Source organism: Coregonus lavaretus (assembly GCF_964263955.1).
Source record: "Coregonus lavaretus genome assembly, chromosome: 1".
NCBI lineage: Eukaryota > Metazoa > Chordata > Actinopteri > Salmoniformes > Salmonidae > Coregonus > Coregonus lavaretus.
This window is the reverse complement of record NC_139988.1, coordinates 81143907-81164307: the sequence shown is the minus strand read 5'-3', so window position 1 is coordinate 81164307 and position 20401 is coordinate 81143907. Positions and strand designations below refer to the sequence as shown.

Genomic DNA, 20401 nt, shown 5'->3' with positions numbered 1-20401 from the left:
ACATGTGAACTTGTTAAAACATTTCCTATCTATGGGCAACAGGTTTGACGTGTTCTGCTCGACACACTCAGTTTTCTACCACAAAACATAAAATAAATGAATATCTTCAGAAATGACTTTGTCAAAGCAAAACAATAACTCGGGCTTAACAATTACAGTGCCTTCAGAAAGTATTGGTACCCCTTGACTTATTACGCATTTTCTAGAGTTATAGCCTGAATTCAAAAACATGTTTTTTGAAATTTTTATTGGATCTAAATCTAAATTGGAATCATTTTTTTGTACTTAAGTATATTCTAAGTATATTAGATCAAGTGCAAAACAAATATACTTCGAAATACAACTTAAGTACATTTTATGTACGTATATTTCTCATAAATTAGAACTATACTAAAATGTATTTGATTTAGAATTCCTCTATTTTCTTTACAAAAAAAAGTGTATTTATAATGTGTTTCAAGTACACTTCTACTCATTAACCACATTAGCTATTATACTTAGCCATGTAAAGGTTACCTTGATTGACCAAGGCATCTTCTCAGCCAATGTTAACATGCAATTTACAAATAACACTCTTGAGAACTATGCACCATTGGCATTTCACACTTTAGTTGTTCACATTACGGTAATAAATTAACATTTCAATAAAATGTGTAATGCATAATATGTAATGTGTAATTAAAAGTACAACATTATTAAGTTTGAAAATGAACATCAAAACATTTCAATAAGCTAAATATTAGGAACAATATCATATTATAAATAAAAACTTCAACTCCAGAAAAGGATGCTGGGGGAAAATGCAAATGTTTGTGATCATTCATTTTTGAAAGTACAGTGAGGGAAAAAAGTATTTGATCCCCTGCTGATTTTGGACGTTTGCCAAATGACAAAGAAATGATCAGTCTATAATTTTAATGGTAGGTTTATTTGAACAGTGAGAGACAGAATAACAACAAAAAAATGCAGAAAAACGCATGTCAAAAATGTTATACAGTGGGGGAAAAATTTATTTAGTCAGCCACCAATTGTGCAAGTTCTCCCACTTAAAAAGATGAGAGAGGCCTGTAATTTTCATCATAGGTACACGTCAACTATGACAGACAAAATGAGAAAAAAATATCCAGAAAGTCACATTGTAGGATTTTTTATGAATTTATTTGCAAATTATGGTGGAAAATAAGTATTTGGTCAATAACAAAAGTTTCTCAATACTTTGTTATATACCCTTTGTTGGCAATGACACAGGTCAAACGTTTTCTGTAAGTCTTCACAAGGTTTTCACACACTGTTGCTGGTATTTTGGCCCATTCCTCCATGCAGATCTCCTCTAGAGCAGTGATGTTTTGGGGCTGTCGCTGGGCAACACGGACTTTCAACTCCCTCTAAAGATTTTCTATGGGGTTGAGATCCTTTACACGGATCAGTCGTCCTGGTCCCTTTGCAGAAAAACAGCCCCAAAGCATGATGTTTCCACCCCCATGCTTCACAGTATGTATGGTGTTCTTTTGATGAAACTCAGCATTCTTTGTCCTCCAAACACGACGAGTTGAGTTTTTACCAAAAAGTTCTATTTTGGTTTCATCTGACCATATGACATTCTCCAATCCTCTTCTGGATCATCCAAAAGCACTCTAGCAAACTTCAGACGGGCCTGGACATGTACTGGCTTAAGCAGGGGGACACGTCTGGCACTGCAGGATTTGAGTCCCTGGCGGCGTAGTGTGTTACTGATGGTAGGCTTTGTTACTTTGGTCCCAGCTCTCTGCAGGTCATTCACTAGGTCCCCCCGTGTGGTTCTGGGATTTTTGCTCACCGTTCTTGTGATCATTTTGACCCCATGGGGTGAGATCTTGCGTGGAGCCCCAGATCGAGGGAGATTATCAGTGGTCTTGTATGTCTTCCATTTCCTAAATAATTGATCCCACAGTTGATTTCTTCAAACCAAGCTGCTTACCTATTGCAGATTCAGTCTTCCCAGCCTGGTGCAGGTCTACAATTTTGTTTCTGATGTCCTTTGACAGCTCTTTGGTCTTGGCCATAGTGGAGTTTGGAGTGTGACTGTTTGAGGTTGTGGACAGGTGTCTTTTATACTGATAACAAGTTCAAAACAGGTGCCATTAATACAGGTAATGAGTGGAGGACAGAGGAGCCTCTTAAAGAAGAAGTTACAGGTCTGTGAGAGCCAGAAATCTTGCTTGTTTGTAGGTGACCAAATACTTATTTTCCACCATAATTTGCAAATAAATTCATAAAAAATCCTACAATGTGATTTTTGGGGAAAAAAATCTCAATTTGTCTGTCATAGTTGACGTGTACCTATGATGAAAATTACAGGCCTCTCTCATCTTTTTAAGTGGGAGAACTTGCACAATTGGTGGCTGACTAAATACTTTTTTCCCCCACTGTAAATTGATTTGCATTTTAATGAGGGAAATAAGTATTTGACCCCTCTGTAAAACATGACTTAGTACTTGGTGGCAAAACCCTTGTTGGCAATCACAGATATCAGACGTTTCTTGTAGTTGGCCACCAGGTTTGCACACATCTCAGGAGGGATTTTGTCCCACTCCTCTCTGCAGATCTTCTCCAAGTCATTAAGGTTTCGAGGCTGACGTTTGGCAACTCGAACGTTCAGCTCCCTCCACAGATTTCCTATGGGATTAAGGTCTGGAGACTGGCTAGGCCACTCCAGAACCTTAATGTGCTTCTTCTTGAGCCACTCTGTTGCCTTGGCCGTGTGTTTTGGGTCATTGTCATGCTGGAAAACCCATCCACGACCCATTTTCAATGCCCTGGCTGAGGGAGGTTCTCATCCAAGATTTGACGGTACATGGCCCCGTCCATCGTCCCTTTGATTCGGTGAAGTTGTCCTGTGCCCTTAGCAGAAAAACACCCCCAAAGCATAATGTTTCCACCTCCATGTTTGACGGTGGGGATGGTGTTCTTGGGGTCATAGGCAGCATTCCTCCTCCTCCAAACACGGCGAGTTGAGTTGATGCCAAAGAGCTCGATTTTGGTCTCATCTGACCACAACACTTTCACCCAGTTCTCCTCTGAATCATTCAGATGTTCATTGGCAAACTTCAGATGGGCATGTATATGTGCTTTCTTGAGCAGGGGGACCTTGCGGGCGCTGCAGGATTTCAGTCCTTTGCGGCGTAGTGTATTACCAATTGTTTTCTTGATGACTATGGTCCCAGCTGCCTTGAAATCATTGGCAAGATCCTCCCGTGTAGTTCTGGGCTGATTCCTCACCGTTCTCATGATCATTGCAACTCCACGAGGTGAGATTTTGCATGGAGCCCCAGGCCGAGGGAGACTGACAGTTCTTTTGTGTTTCTTCCATTTGCGAATAATCGCACCAACTGTTGTCACCTTCTCACCAAGGTGCTTGGCGATGGTCTTGTAGCCCATTCCAGCCTTGTGTAGGTCTACATTCTTGTCCCTGACATCCTTGGAGAGCTATTTGGTCTTGGCCATGGTGGAGAGTTTGGAATCTGATTGATTGATTGCTTCTGTGGACAGGTGTCTTTTATACAGGTAACAAGCTGAGATTAGGAGCACTCCCTTTAAGAGTGTGCTCCTAATCTCAGCTCGTTACCTGTATAAAAGACACCTGGGAGCCAGAAATCTTTCTGATTGAGAGGGGGTCAAATACTTATTTCCCTCATTAAAATGCAAATCAATTAATACAATTTTTGAAATGCGTTTTCCTGGATGTTTTTGTTGTTATTCTGTCTCTCAGTGTTCAAATAAACCTACCATTAAAATTATAGACACATCATTTCTTTGTCAGTGGGCAAACATACAAAATCAGCAGGGGATCAAATACTTTTTTCCCCTCACTGTATGCTTCAAATATATTCTGTGGACATTTAAGTTAAATATGAAAAAGTATACTCTCATGAAGCATGTTCCTCAGCTGTGCAATAAACAATCGTTATCATTGTCAACTTTCTCTGCACTCTTCTGAACAGGTATTCAGAAAGCACTTAAACTCATTATTGGCACTGAAACTACAGTGCCTTGCAAAAGTATTCATACCCCTTGGATTTATTCACATTTTGTTGTTACAAAGTGGGATTAAAATGGATAGAATTATCTTTTTTTGTCAACAATCTGCACAAAATATTATAATGTGAAAGTGGAAAATGTATATTTTTGTAAAAAAAATGTTTTAGATTGATAGAAATTAAATAACTAAAATATAGTAATGTATAAGTATTCAGCTCCCTGAATCAATACATGCTAGAAAAAATGTTGGCAGCGATTACAGTGGTGAGTCTTCTTGGGTAAGTCTCTAAGAGCTTTACACACCTGGATTGTGCCCTTTATTCTTAAAAAAATTATTCAAGCTCTGTCAAGATGTTGATGCTCATGGCTGCACAGCAATGATTTAAGTTAAAACTGTAACTTGGCCACTCAGGAACATCCACTGTCTTCTTGGTAAGCAACTCCAGTGTATATTTGGCCTTGTGCTGTAGGTTATTGTCCTGCTGAAAGGTGAATTTGTCTCCCAGTGTCTGTTGGAAAGCAGACTGAACCAGGTTTTCCTCTAGGATTTTGCATGTGCTTAGCTCTATTCTGTTTCTTTTCATCCCAAAAAAACTCCCTAGTCCTTGCCGATGTCAAGCATACACATAACATGATGCAGCCACCACAATGCTTGAAAATATGAAGAGTGGTACTCAGTGATGTGTTGTGCTGGATTGTTTGGTAAAAATTTGACATTATGGGGTATTGTGTTTAGGCACAACATCTCAGGATGTAACACAACAAAAACCTGAAAAAGTTAACGGATGTGAATACTTTCTGAAGGCACTGTATGTTGAAAACTTGGGGAAATGTTGAGTTTAAGTGGGTTAAAATATTCCTAGAAGTCGGACAAACATGACATGATTTAGTTTCGTTAGAGCGTACTTTAGATGTATGTGATCCAACGGTTAAATTGAGTGTTTTATCAAAACGAACACACATATTGTCACAAGGACATAAAAGGCACTCACTATTGTTCGTGGAACAAACCACAACACAGATGTCAGCATGCTATTATTACACTATGGACCGCTCAACCCTATTCAATCACAAAAGGTAACCAGGTTCACATTCAGTCTATTATATAAATAAATATAAATATTGAGTTGCGACACACAATTAATTTTCTCCTTTCCCACTTCTGATAACCAGGTCATGTCTGGCAGACATATCAGTGTGGATGTCGGATCACCACCTCAAGCTGAACCTCGGCAAGACGGAGCTGCTCTTCCTCCCGAGGAAGGACTGCCTGCTCCATGATCTCGCCATCACGCTTGACAACTCCATTGTGTCCTCCTCCCAGAGTGCAAAGAACCTTGGCGTGACCCTGGACAACACCCTGTCGTTCTCCACTAACATCAAAGCGGTGACCCGATCCTGCAGGTTCATGCTCTACAACATTCGCAGAGTACGACCCTACCTTCCACAGAAAGTGGCACAGGTCCTAATCCAGGCACTTGTCATCTCCCGTCTGGATTACTGCAACTTGATGTTGGCTGGGCTCCCTGCCTGTGCCATTAAACCCATGCAACTTATCCAGAATGCTGCAGCCCGTCTGGTGTTCAACCTTCCCAAGTTCTCTCACGTCACCCCGCTCTTCCGCACACTCCACTGGCTTCCAGTTGAAGCTTGCATCTACTACAAAACCATGGTGCTTGCCTACGGAGCTGTGAGGGGAACAGCACCTCCTTACCTTCAGGCTCTGATCAGTCCCTACACCCAAACGAGGGCACTACGTTCATCCACCTCTGGCCTGCTAGCCCCCCTACCTCTACAGAAGCACAGTTCCCGCTCAGCCCAGTCAAAGCTATTCGCTGCTCTGGCACCCCAATGGTGAAACAAGCTCCCCCACGACGCCAGGACAGTAGAGTCACTGACCACCTTCCAGAGACACTTGAAACCCTACCTCTTTAAGGAATACATGGGATAGGATAATAATTATTATTCTACCCCCCCTTTACTATCATTGTCTTTTGTCTAAACTAACACCTGACTTATTTCACCTGCTAGCACTGACTTGTTTAAAGAAATGTACTTAATGTGATCGAGATGTAGTTGTCCCTGATTGCACTGACTTTGCTCACAGCTGCTTGTTTGAAGAAGTGTACTTACTGTGATCAAGATGTGGTTGTCCCACTGGCTATCCTAAGTTGAATGCACCAATTTGTAAATCGCTCATGCCATTATCATTTGATTGTGTGATTGGTTCCATCTGTCAAACACTTGATGTTTTCTTCCATCCTCATCATCAGATGTCACACATTCTAAATTCCACTCTAAATGTCCACATACATTCGATTTATCCCTCCCCTATAATTTGAAATCCTCTCTTCATTTCTCCATAGTAACACCAAGCTTTTAGAAACTTGAGAGCACTCGCTCTATGGTGCCAGTATAGTACAAAGGGTCCTCATCCACGCTTGCACTTTTAAGGCTCAGAAACGGGTCTCTCCATCTATCCTGTCTGTCTCTATTCTGACTGTCTCCATCCTGGCTGTCTCCATCTTGGCTGTCTCCATCCTGGCTGTCTCCATCCTGGCTGTTTCTATCCCTCCTCTGCTCTCTCTTTCCTTTCTAATGCAGCGTTCATCAATTATCTGTAGCATCACTGTGGCCTTATCACATGTAGAATATATGAAATCATTAAATAAGATGATTATAAAATGAAAAAAATATATAGAATGACAAAGCTGTAAAACATTATCCTAAATATAAACCATCAATTTTGTGAATACCATTGGTGTTTAATATGAGGGTTTCAGCATTAATATTTATATACTGTGCCAATATGTATTTGTTGTCAATGTTATGGTGTCAAACTGGTGGCAGTTGGGAAAAAAGTCAATAGTTGGAAGAGTTGCAGAGTTAATTGAAAATAATTCCATTGTTGATTAGATGCGTTTTGCATTAATTAGGCTATTTTCTCTTGATTATTATTATTTTTTTTTTTGTCATTTAGCAGACATTCTTATCCAGAGCAACTTACAGGAGCAATTAGGGTTAAGTGCCTTGCTCAAGGGCACATCGACAGATTTTTCACCTAGTCGGCTCGGGGATTAGAACCAGCGACCTTTCTGTTACTGGCACAATGCTCTTAACCACTAAGCTACCTGCCGCCCTGAACCATATGGTCTATCTACTAGAAACTAATGGGCAATATGGACACTGATATAATGAATTAATAATATATATGAATACAATTTTTATTCAAGTATAAATTACCAAAGTTACAATAGATTTAATTTCCAAAATGACTGAAGACTTTGGTAAATTACCGGTAGCTTTGCAACTCTAGTTAGTGGAACGACAACACCTCTCCCACACCACATGTCCTTGCAAGAATTACCTTAATACCAGTAGACAGCATTTTTGCTCTGTTAGCAAAATTAAAGGCTTTTAAAAGATCCACACATTTGTGAATCATTGCATAGTGTGCCACACTATGTGCAATATGGTTTAGATGAGAAGCTCCTGTGTTGTTTGAATAGCTATCCTTATTTTGTTTGTCTTTATACTATGGTGTTTACGGTATAATAGCTGCACTCACACATGAAGAAGGAATGTGACTTTGTGTCTCTCTCTCTCTCTCTCTCTCTCTCTCTCTCTCTCTCTCTCTCTCTCTCTCTCTCTCTCTCTCTCTCTCTCTCTCTCTCTCTCTCTCTCTCTCTCTCTCTCTCTCTCTCTCTCTCTCTCTCTCTCTCTCTCTCTCTCTCTCTCTCTCTCTCTCTCTCTCTCTCTCTCTCTCTCTCTCTCTCTCTCTCTCTCTCTCTCTCTCTCTCTCTCTCTCTCTCTCTCTCTCTCTCTCTCTCTCTCTCTCTCTCTCTCTCTCTCTCTCTCTCTCTCTCTCTCTCTCTCTCTCTCTCTCTCTCTCTCTCTCTCTCTCTCTCTCTCTCTCTCTCTCGAGATGGTCAGTCCATATTCATTGGGTTTATGAAGGTCAGGTTGAGGTGGTCAGAGAAGGCATGGCCATTCAGTTTATAATGATCAGGTTGAGGTGGTCAGAGAGAGCATGGTCATTGGGTTGAGATGGTCAGTCCATATTCATTGGGTTTATGACGGTCAGGTTGAGGTGCATATGCAATTTGGTTTATCTGTGTGACTATTCTTACTCTTTCTCTAAAAGCATTTTGTCCATGTTTTTCTAATGAAAAATAAACAATGACTCTTTGTTCAATGGGTGCACCATGCCTCAATCAAAGTTACAGACCAGATGCTACAGTAGCCATAATGCCCATACTTAGATTTTGTATTTGACAATGTGGTTTTTGCTGAGTGAACTATGGCTCCAATTCTGGTGGGAATAGACTCATCTCATCTCTCGGCTATGGCTCCACGTGCAGGAAGGAGTAAGACGTGAATGCGAGATGTTAACTCGAGGCATTACAGAGTATTTACGATATGATACCATACGATACTTTATTGTGGATTTGCATAGAAATGTATTTTTGGCACCCTTCTTCCTTTAACTGTATACTGCGCTTACAGTGCGAAAGTCTACACCCCATCAACTTTTTTCACGTTGTTGCGTTACAAAATTAGATTTAATTGTAAAATGTCATTGATCTACACAAAACACTCCATAATGTCAAAGTGAAAAGAAAGTTCTACATATTAACACAAATGTAATAACTAAAATATAGATGTTGCGTAAGTATTCAGCCCTTTTGTTTAGGCAAGCCTAAATTAGTTCAGAAGTAAAATGTTGCTTAACAAATCACATAGTTATATGGACTCACTATGTGTGAAATAATTGGGGTTGACATTTTTTTATGACTCCCCTTCCTCTGTCCCCCATACATACATCTGTAAGGTCCCTCAGTCAAGTATTGAATTTCAAGCACAGATTCAACTTCAAAGACCAGGGAGCTTTTCGAAAGCCTCATGAAAAAGGGCAGTGATTGGTGGATGGCTAAGAATAACAAATCAGACATTGAATATATCTTTAAGCATGGTCAAGTTAATAATTATCCTGTGGATGATGTATTAAACCACCCAGAAACATCAAAGATGCAGTCGTCGTTCTGAACTGAGCTGCAGGACAGGAAGGAAACTGCTTAGGGATGTCACCATGAGGCCATTCTTGTTCAATAGCTGTTATGGGAGAAAACTGAGGATGGCTCAACAACATTGTAGTGACTCCACAATAATGACCTAAATGACAGCATGAAAAGAAGAGTCAAAACATGCATACAGTGCCTTCAGAAATTATTCACATCCCTTGACTTTTTCCACATTTTGTTGTATTTCAAAGTGGAATTAAAATAGATTAAATTTTTTGTCAACGATCTACACTAAATACTCTGGAAGAAAACTTCAAACATTTGCAAAATAATTATGAAAAATACAACACTAATATATCTTGATTAGATAAGTATTCAACCCCCTGAGTCAATTCATATTAGAATCACTATTGGCAGCCATTTTCAAGTCTTGCCATAGATTTTCAAGCCAATTTAAGTCAGAACTGTAACTAGGCCACTCAGGAACATTCAATGTCGTCTTGGTAAGCAACTCCAGTGTAGATTTGGCCTTGTGGTTTAGGTTATTGTCTTGCTGAAAGGTGAATTTGTCGCCCAGTGTCTGTTGGAAAGCAGACAACCAGGTTTTTCACTAGGAGTTTGCCTATTCCGTTTCTTTTTATCATAAAAAACTCCATAGTCGTAGTTTAAGGCACTACATTGCAATGTTGCAGCGTCACTACAGCCTGGGGTTCGATCCCAGTGTCATTACCGGCCGTGACCGGGAGTCCCATAGGGCGGCGCACAATTGGCCCAGCGTCGTCCGGGTTAGGGGAGGGTTTGGCCAGGGGGGCTTTACTTGGCTCATCGCGCTCTAGCAACTCCTTGTGGCGGGCTGGGCGCCTGAAGGCTGACTTCGGTCGTCAGTTGAACGTTGTTTCCTCCGACACATTGGTGCAGCTGGCTTCCAGGTTAAGTGAGCGGGTGTTAAAAAGCCTGTTTTGGAGGGTCATGTTTCGGAGGACACATGACTCGACCGTCGCCTCTCCTGAGCCCGTTGGGGAGTTGCAGCGATGAGACAACATCGTAATCACGAAATTGGGGAGAATACATTTTTTTTTACAAAAACTCCCTAGTCCTTGCCGATGACAAGCATACCCATAACATGATGCAGCCACCACCATGCTTGAAAATATGAAGAGTGGTACTCAGTGATGTGTTGTGTTGGATTTGCCCCAAACATAATGCTTTGTATTCAGGACATAAAGTTTATTTCTTTGCCACATTATTTGCAGTTTTTCTTTAGAGTCTTATTGCAAACAAGATGTATGTTTTGAAATATTTTTATTCTGTACAGTCTTTCTTATTTTCACTCTGTCAATTAGGTAAGTATTGTGGAGTAACTACAATATTGTTGAACATGAGTCCACTTTGACAATATGGGGTATTGGTTGTAGGCCAGTGACAAAAAAAAATATTACTCTATTTAATACATTTTAAATTCAGGCTGTCACACAACAAAATGTGGGAAAAAGTAAATGGTTGTAAATACTTTCTGAAGGCACTGTATGTATGCAATAAGGCACTAAAGTAATACTGCAAAAAAAACACAGCAAAGAAATACACTTTTTGGCCTAAATGCAAAGCCTTATATTTGCGGCAAATCCAACACAACACATCCCTGAGTAACTGCCTACTTAATTTCAAGCATGGTAGTGGCTGCATCATGGTATGGATATGCTTGACATCGACAAAGACTGGGGAGTTTTTCAGGATGAAAAGACATGGGATGGTGAATACTTACAGTGAGGGAAAAAAGTATTTGATCCCCTGCTGATTTTGTACGTTTGCCCACTGACAAAGACATGATCAGTCTATAATTGTAATGGTAGGTTTATTTGAACAGTGAGAGACAGAATAACAACAAAAAAATCCAGAAAAACACATTTCAAAAATGTTATAAATTGATTTGCATTTTAATGAAGGAAATAAGTATTTGACCACTCTGCAAAACATGACTTAGTACTTGGTGGCAAAACCCTTGTTGGCAATCACAGAGGTCAGACGTTTCTTGTAGTTGGCCACCAGGTTTGCACACATCTCAGGAGGGATTTTGTTCCACTCCTCTTTGCAGATCTTCTCCAAGTCATTAAGGTTTCGAGGCTGACGTTTGGCAACTCGGACTTTCAGCTCCCTCCACAGATTTTCTATGTGATTAAGGTCTGGAGACTGGCTAGGCCACTCCAGGACCTTAATGTGCTTCTTCTTGAGCCACTCCTTTGTTGCCTTGGCCGTGTGTTTTGGGTCATTGTCATGCTGGAATACCCATCCACGACCCATTTTCAATGCCCTGGCTGAGGGAAGGAGGTTCTCACCCAAGATTTGACAGTACATGGCCCCATCTATCATCCCTTTGATGCAGTGAAGTTGTCCTTTCCCCTTAGCAGAAAAACACCCCCAAAGCATAATGTTTCCACCTCCATGACGGTGGGGATGGTGTTCTTGGGGTCATAGGCAGCATTCCTCCTCCTCCAAAGAAGGCGAGTTGAGTTGATGCCAAAGAGCTCGATTTGTTGTTGTTATTCTGTCTCTCACTGTTCAAATAAACCTACCAGTAAAATTATAGACTGATCATTTTGTCAGTGGGCAAACGTACAAAATCAGCAGGGGATCAAATACTTTTTTCCCTCACTGCATGCTCTATGACAGACGGTACTATAAATACAAAGGTAGATCAAAGCATTACCACACTATGTGAATGCATTCTGTGCCAGCACCCTTCACAGATTCAATCAAGGCTTAGGTAACAGCCTGGACAGGCCACTCCATCCAGTTACTTACAACGGATGTAATTCTGACAACAAGGTCCTGGCTCGCCTCTGATATGATGCATTAGGAGCTCTTAAATGTGTGTTTGTGGGCTATACTACAGAGGTACTGAGTGTCTTAGTGGGTGCAGGCTCAGTCCCCTGGGGCCCGGTTCTCTGACAGGGCCCTAGAACCAGCCTAATCACCACATGCCCCGTATTAATGCACGGCCGCGCGCCGTCCCTGTCCCCAGCCCAGGGAAACAGAGGGAACAGAACATGCTCTAATGACATGCATAACAGGATACACATTAGAACTCCCCCCTAGATGCACAGTTGATATATAGTGTTAACTAAACAACCAAAGACAATACCATTACTGTTTTGTCTGTATAAAAAGCGATGCTACTACCTTCTCCCCGTCAAGGTGAACCTCATCTATATCACACCGTGACCTTTGTTCCACTAGACATTTCTATTTTAGTCATTTAGCAGATGCTCTTATCCAGAGCAGTTTACAGGAACAATTAGGGTTAAGTGCCTTGCTCAAGGGCACAGACAGATTTTTCCGCTAGTCGGTTCAGGGATTCGAACTAGCGACCTTTCGGTTACTGGCCCAACGCCCTTAACCACTAGGCTACCTATGCTACGCAGCCCTCACTAGTCAAAGACTTGGGAAAAATAATAAATGTACACTGCATAGTTTATAATTGTCTGGGCCATAGATAAAATGGTCATGAAACACACACACACACACACACAGACAGAGAGAGAGAGCCTTGAGAGCGAGAGCACCTTGAGAGAGAGAGAGCCTTGAGAGCGAGAGCGCCTTGAGAGCGAGAGCACCTTGAGACAGAGAGCCTTGAGAGAGAGAGAGCCTTGACCTTATCCCCACTCGACAACACAGAAGGACTGAATGCAAACCGTTGTCTGTGCTCCTACATTATGACTCCACTGGCTATCCTGAAAAATAATCAGCTATGGAGACAAGCACTATAATATTTGTGTAGGGGATAGAGACTATCAATCTGTAATCCATCCATAATCCTTTTAAAATCAAGAGTGAAATCATGAATCTAAAGCATTTTAATTATCCATATAAGTAATGCAGATTCTCACAATCGGCGATCACTTATTGAATCAATGAACAGATAGGATGGGCATTGAGGCGAACTGTCACGCCCTGACATAGAGTTTGCTAGTTGGTTTGGTCAGGGTGTGAGTATCTATGTAATGTGTATATCTATGTGTAGATCTAGTAAGTTTAGATCTATGTTGGCCGGGTGTGGTTCCCAATCAGAGGCAACTGTCGATCGTTGTCTCTGATTGGGGATCATACTTAGGTAGCCATTTTGCCTGCCTATGTTGTGGGATCTTGACTCTTGTTTGTGTGTAGCCATTGTGAGCCTCACGTTACGTTGGTTGTTTTGTCGTGTGTTAACTGAGTTAATAAACATGTATGCATTCCACACTGCACCTTGGTCCAATCCTGTACTCAACGAGCGTGACACGAAAATACTGCATCTGGTCTTTAACATTAGCTTGTTTATCCAGGTGAGTTCCTAATTCATAGGAAACCCTTAAAAACTGGTCTAGCTCTAAACCCACTGCATCTGGTTGTAGGATATATGAATGTTATGTAAAAATGCATACAGTGCATTGGTGATGGACGGACGTGATTAAGTTTGACATCTCGGTCATGGAGAAATTAATATGGGTGAACTTGGGTGAATAGAAAACAAAGTTGAGTTAAGGTTAATTCTGATTTGTGTCAGAAACTCGAGCTAAGCAGGCAGCTTTAATCCCTATGATCATCAGTTAGATAGAAACATGGAGATCTAACTATTTCTTTCAGCTCAATGACCTTAACTCCTGAGGACACCTAGTGAGAGGGAGATGTTGAGGACATATGCTCGAAAATCCCAGAGCTGTAGCAACAGCACTAGGTCTGGGGATCCTGTGAGATTATTTTGGCCATTTTGAAATGGGAGGAAGAACAAGCTCTCCAGACAACACAATTTTTTTTTTTTTTATAATTTTTTTTTTTTTGCAGGCAATGCAGACGCTATATAGCTAGGAAAATTTTAGCCACAGCCAGTCAGTGGTGCATGCAAACTACTCACTTACGAAATACATTCATTGAAAATATCCTCTGTGAGCTCCATCTAGCTAGCTACTAATTGTGTCCGGTGGGGATGTTCACGCCAGGGCAAATAGGGATAAAGCTCTGGAGGCTGGATTTCCATCGCGAGTGCGCATCCCATTTCAATGCTCGTATTACCAGCAGACGTGTACAGTGAGGGAAAAAAAGTATTTGATCCCCTGCTGATTTTGTACGTTTTCCCACTGACAAAGAAATGATCAGTCTATAATTTTAATGGTAGGTTTATTTGAACAGTGAGAGACAGAATAACAATAAAAAAATCCAGAAAAACGCATGTCAAAAATGTTATAAATTGATTTGCATTTTAATGAGGGAAATAAGTATTTGACCCTCTCTCAATCAGAAAGATTTCTGTCTCCCAGGTGTCTTTTATACAGGTAACAAACTGAGATTAGTGGGTGTGCTCCTAATGGGTGTGCTCCTAATCTCAGCTTGTTACCTGTATAAAAGACACCTGTCCACAGAAGCAATCAATCAATCAGATTCCAAACTCTCCACCATGGCCAAGACCAAAGAGCTCTCCAAGGATGTCAGGGACAAGATTGTAGACCTACACAAGGCTGGAATGGGCTACAAGATCATCACCAAGCAGCTTGGTGAAAAGGTGACAACAGTTGGTGCGATTATTTGCAAATGGATACAAAAGAAACACAAAAGAACTGTCAATCTCCCTCGGCCTGGGGCTCCATGCAAGATCTCACCTCGTGGAGTTGCAATGATCATGAGAATGGTGAAGAATCAGCCCAGAACTACACGGGAGGATCTTGTCAATGATCTTAAGGCAGCTGGGACCATAGTCACCAAGAAAACAATTGGTAACACACTACGCCGTGAAGGACTGAAATCCTGCAGTGCCCGCAAGGTCCCCCTGCTCAAGAAAGCACATATACAGGGCCGTCTGAAGTTTGCCAATGAACATCTGAATGATTCAGAGGAGAACTGGGTGAAAGTGTTGTGGTCAGATGAGACCAAAATGGAGCTCTTTGGCATCAACTCAACTTGCCGTGTTTGGAGGAGGAGGAATACTGCCTATGACCCCAAGAACACCATCCCCACCGTCAAACATGGAGGTGGAAACATTATGCTTTGGGGGTGTTTTTCTGCTAAGGGGACAGGACAACTTCACTGCATCAAAGGGACGATGGACGGGGCCATGTACCGTCAAATCTTGGGTGAGAACCTCCTTCCCTCAGCCAGGGAATTGACAATGGGTCGTGGATGGGTATTCCAGCATGACAATGACCCAAAACACAGGCCAAGGCAACAAAGGAGTGGCTCAAGAAGAAGCACATTAAGGTCCTGGAGTGGCCTAGCCAGTCTCCAGACCTTAATCCCATAGAAAATCCGTGGAGGGAGCTGAAGGTTCGAGTTGCCAAACATCAGCCTCGAAACCTTAATGACTTGGAGAATATCTGCAAAAAGGAGTGGAACAAAATCTCTCCTGAGATGTGTGCAAACCTGGTGGCCAACTACAAGAAACGTCTGACCTCTGTGATTGCCAACAAGGGTTTTGCCACCAAGTACTAAGTCATGTTTTGCAGAGGGGTCAAATACTTATTTCCCTCATTAAAATGCAAATCAATTTATAACATTTTTGACATGCGTTCTTCTGGATTTTTTTGTTGTTATTCTGTCTTTCACTGTTCAAATAAACCTACCATTAAAATTATAGACTGATCATGTCTTTGTCAGTGGGCAAACATACAAAATCAGCAGGGGATCAAATACTTTTTTCCCTCACTGTATGTCGGAACATTGTTAATGTGGGAGGTTGTTCATCTATTGATGAACAGATCCACTTGGTAACCATGTCAGCTATTTGCTATGTTCCGACATGACACTAGCTCAATAAGGAGTCCTTCAGGGTTAGGATGGTGCATGTGTGTGTAGGGTTTTTTCTGCATAGGAAAGTATTGGGCAGACCGCCTAAGGATGTTTTTCGGGCCGCCTAAGTTCCAACAGTGAAAAACTAAACAAAAACGTATTATTATTTTTTTATTACATTTTAAATTAATTTTGGAATGGAAAAATTGTTTAAGTGTTATCTTAAACGACTTAAACCAGATATAAAGTATGTCCAAAAGATAATGGACCTATATATATTTTTTATAATACATACTTGAGAACTAACAATCACTGAAATAGAAGCTAGACAAAAACTAATTCAGTAGTATTGATTTGGTTGTAATGTTTGTGAATAAAAACATAGAATGTATAGAATTGCAGGAATATAGCTAAAAAAACTGCTTAATTTATTTCAGCTCCATGGTAAAATGTGTAGAATTGCAGGAAATGAGCTTTAAAACTGCAAAAGTTCTCTAACCTCCATGATTTAATTTTGGGAATTGCAGGAAATTGGCTGTAAAACACAAAAATGATCTTAGCCCGCAAGATGGGGGCCTCAAAAATGTTCTTGTCCACGCCGACGGGCTGACCACGCTCATTGCCACGCCCCCGCCACGCCCACCACTTAAGCCCCTTTTTGATCAAGAAAAAAACCTGTGGGTGTGTGTGTGTGTGCGCATGAGTTCGTGTGTGTGCGCATGTGTGGCTGGGTTCGGAGGTAGCTGCAAAAAATTTGTACACACATACACATGCTCCATAGCTGTCGTATCTAAAGGAACGCTAACATCCTAGCTAATACATTAGGCTAAATATAACTAATTACGTTTTAGCTGTAAGACAACAAGATCATGGTGGCCCAATTATATGCAAAGGGCTGTATAGTGTGGCTGCGCATTATAATATATTTTTGTGATTGTGATCGCTGCAACATATCTGCGATTGCTGCATCCATTTTTGGACTGTTAAATTAATGGTATATTAATGGTATTGATTATTGCAGAATATAACTTATAAATGCCTTGTGAGTTTAGATCAATTGTTGTATCCCATAAGAACCCAAAATATAAGCTTGTTTTACCCCATGTAAATAGTTAAATTGTAAACAAACACTGTATAGCCTCAAAACATGGTTAAAACTATAATTTTGATCTCATGGATAGTCAGTCCTTGCATTCATAGCTCTGTCTATGAATTTGAGAGTGATTACATTTCTCCAGCCCCATCCCTCAGCTATTTACCAAAACACTGGCGGGGTGGTCCCTTTCTTGTTGTTTGAACTGCAGATTGCCCCATTAAATTCAACAATAATCTAAACAATGTCCCTGGTCCACTTGACAGTCTGAAGTAGTTACAAAGTAACCTTGGCACTAATACAACGAATAGACTGTTACATCGGCAGCCAATAGAAAGACATGGAGTAGCTACCATCTAAGATGAAGAGTTGCTCAATGTCTCTTTTACAGTGAAAACTCTGAATTCAAACTATTCATTCAGATGAGCACAGGTGGAACCTTGAAGACCAGGCGATTACATGTGAGGCTTCAAGCAGAATCCCCATCATGTTTCTCTTCAATTTTGTTTGACATTTTTTTGCTTCCCTCGCCCTTCTCCCCCCCTCTATTTCCCTTCTTTCCACTGAAATGAAAAGTAATCTTACTTCCTTTCTATTCCCCCCGTCAAACCCACCATGTCATTCTTCATTATTTCTTCGTATTTTTGACCTGCCCACATTTTCATTTAGTCTCCCTGCTAGCCTTTTATCATATTGTGCTTCTCCTCTTATCTCTTCACCCCCGCACCCCTCCTTTTTAAATCCTTTGTCAGCTAGTTCTCCTAAGCTCCTCTCTTTCTTGCTGACTCATGCTCTGGCTGATTGTTTTGGGCTATGGCGCATAAGGCCTACTCAGGCACTCTATAAGACATCCGATGGGGGAAAAAGGGTCCTTATGTAACTAGGCCCTGCTGGCTAATTGGCTGGCTGGCGTGGCACCCATTCTACCCAAGTGGCTACTTCCATCTCTGGGCCTGAGAGGCTGCTTATTCAAATGGAGATAGGAGTGAGGCACCTGTGGTGGTAGTAAGGTGGATGGGAGAGAGGTTTGACTGCAGTTTTTCGTCAACATTGTTTTTCGTCAACACCCATTGATAACTCCAATGCTATCACCGCCGCCCACCACTTTACATCGAGCCTCCTCATTCACCTTATAGAATGAGTGAAAACTGTCATGTCAAAAACTCCACAAGGGTGTGTATGCTATTGTGCTAGTGAGGTGTTGGACGCTGTGTGGGTGAAAAGGCATGCTGTACCAGAATGTATGTTGCTTTTTCAGCAATTACTGTATAAATGTAGAGGGTCCTTTAGGGTGATTTAATGTTTTTCTTTCATTGGTTGTGCAGGAGCCTTGTGCAGCATGTGCAGGAACCATATGTAGCATGTGCAGTAGCAGTTCATGCTTCAACTTGATGGTAGAAGCTGTACTTCAACTTGGTGGGAGAAGCTGTACTTCAACTTGGTGGGAGAAGCTGTGCTGTTACTGTATGGCAGCGTTTCCCAAACTCGGTCCTGGGGACCCCAAGGGGTGCATGTTTTGGTTTTTGCCCTAGTACTACACAGATGATTCAAAGAATGTACATATTACCTCAATTACCTCTACTAACCGGTACCCCCGCACATTGACTCTGTACCGGTACCCCCTGTATACTGCTGCTCTTTTTTTTACTGATCTATTTTTTACTTAACACTTTTTTTCTTAAAACTGCATTGTTGGTTAAGGGCTTGTAAGTAAGCATTTCACTGTAAGGTCTACTACACCTGTTGTATTCGGCGCATGTGGCAAATACAATTTTATTTCATTTTATTTGATGATTAGTTGATTATTTGAATCAGCTGGGTAGTGCTGGGGCAAAAACCAAAACGTGCACCCCTTCGGTTCCCGAGGACCGAGTTTGGGAAACCCTGCTGTACGGTCAGTGTAGAAAGTCCTTTTGGGGCAAAGGGCAACATTGTCTAATGCTAGGTTGTGAATCTAGCTTTGTTGACACTGTAACCCGAGTGTAATCAGTAAAAGTATTGAGTAATCTGGTTGACGTTAGCGCCGCCAGCTAGCCGCAGAGTCAGAGAGATGAGACAAGAAGAGGGACAGGCTGACCCTGCCTCAATGTCAACATGGCTGACTGAGCACACTGCAGAGGAATGTGAGCTAGTTCTACATTAAAGGGCAGGGTGGGCATAGCTAAAAGACACACAGAACGGTCCTAAAGACAAGTTAAAGTCGGAAGTTTACATACACTTAGGTTGGAGTCATTAAAACTTGTTTTTCAACCACTCCACAAATTTCTTGTTAACAAACTATAGTTTTGGCAAGTCGGTTAGGACATCTACTTTGTGCAAGACACAAGTAATCTTTCCAACAATGTTTACATACAGATTATTTCACTTATAATTCACTGTATCACAATTCCAGAAGTTTACATACATACGCTAAGTTGACTGTGCCTTTAAACACCTTGGAAAATTCCAGAAAATGATGTCATGGCTTTAGAAGCTTTTGATAGGCTAATTGACATCATTTGAGTCAATTGGAGGTGTACCTGTGGATGTATTTCAAGGCCTACCTTCAAACTCAGTGCCTCTTTGCTTTACATCATGGGAAAATCAAAAGAAAATCAGCCAAGAAAAAAAATTGTAGACCTCCACAAGTCTGGTTCAACCTTGGGAGCAATTTCCAAACGCCTGAAGGTACCACGTTCATCTGTACAAACAATAGTAAGCAAGTCTAAACATCATGGGACCACGCAGCTGTCATACCGCTCAGGAAGGAGATGCGTTCTGTCTCCTAGAGATGAATGTACTTTGGTACGAAAAGTGCAAATCAATGCCAGAACAACATCAAAGGACCTTGTGAAGATGCTGGTGGAAACAGGTACAAAAGTATCTATATCCACAGTAAACGAGTGCTATATCGACATAACCTGAAAGGCCGCTCAGCAAGGAAGAAGCCACTGCTCCAAAACTGCCATAAAAAAGCCAGACTACGGTTTGCAACTGCACATTGGGACAAAGATCGTACTTTTTGGAGAAATGTCCTCTGGTCTGATGAAACAAAAATAAACTGTTTGGCCATAATGACCATCGTTGTTTTTGGAAGAAAAAGTATGGACAATGACCCCAAGCATACTTCCAAAGTTGTGGCAAAATGGCTTAAGGACAACAAAGTAAAGGTATTGGAGTGGCCATCACAAAGCCCTGACCTCAATCCTATTGAACATTTGTGGGCAGAACTGAAAAAGCGTGTGCGAGCAAGGAGGCATACAAACCTGACTCAGTTACACCAGCTCTGTCAGGAGGAATGGGCCAAAATTCACCAAACTTACTGTGGAAAGCTTGTGGAAGGCTACCCGAAACGTTTGACCCAAGTTAAATAATTTAAAGGCAATGCTACCAAATACTAACTGAGTGTATGTAAACTTCTGACCCACTGGGAATGTGATGAAAAAAATAAAACCTGAAATAAATCATTCTCTCTACTATTATTCTGACATTTCACATTCTTAAAATAAAGTGGTGATCCTAACTGACCTAAGACAGG

General features: G+C 41.3%; 1 protein-coding gene across 4 annotated transcripts in view; it reads right to left on the bottom strand.

The window, feature by feature from the left end:
• The window catches only part of pemt (phosphatidylethanolamine N-methyltransferase), a 99835-nt gene that overhangs the window by 64670 nt on the left and 14764 nt on the right, over positions 1-20401 (bottom strand). The window lies entirely within an intron of this gene.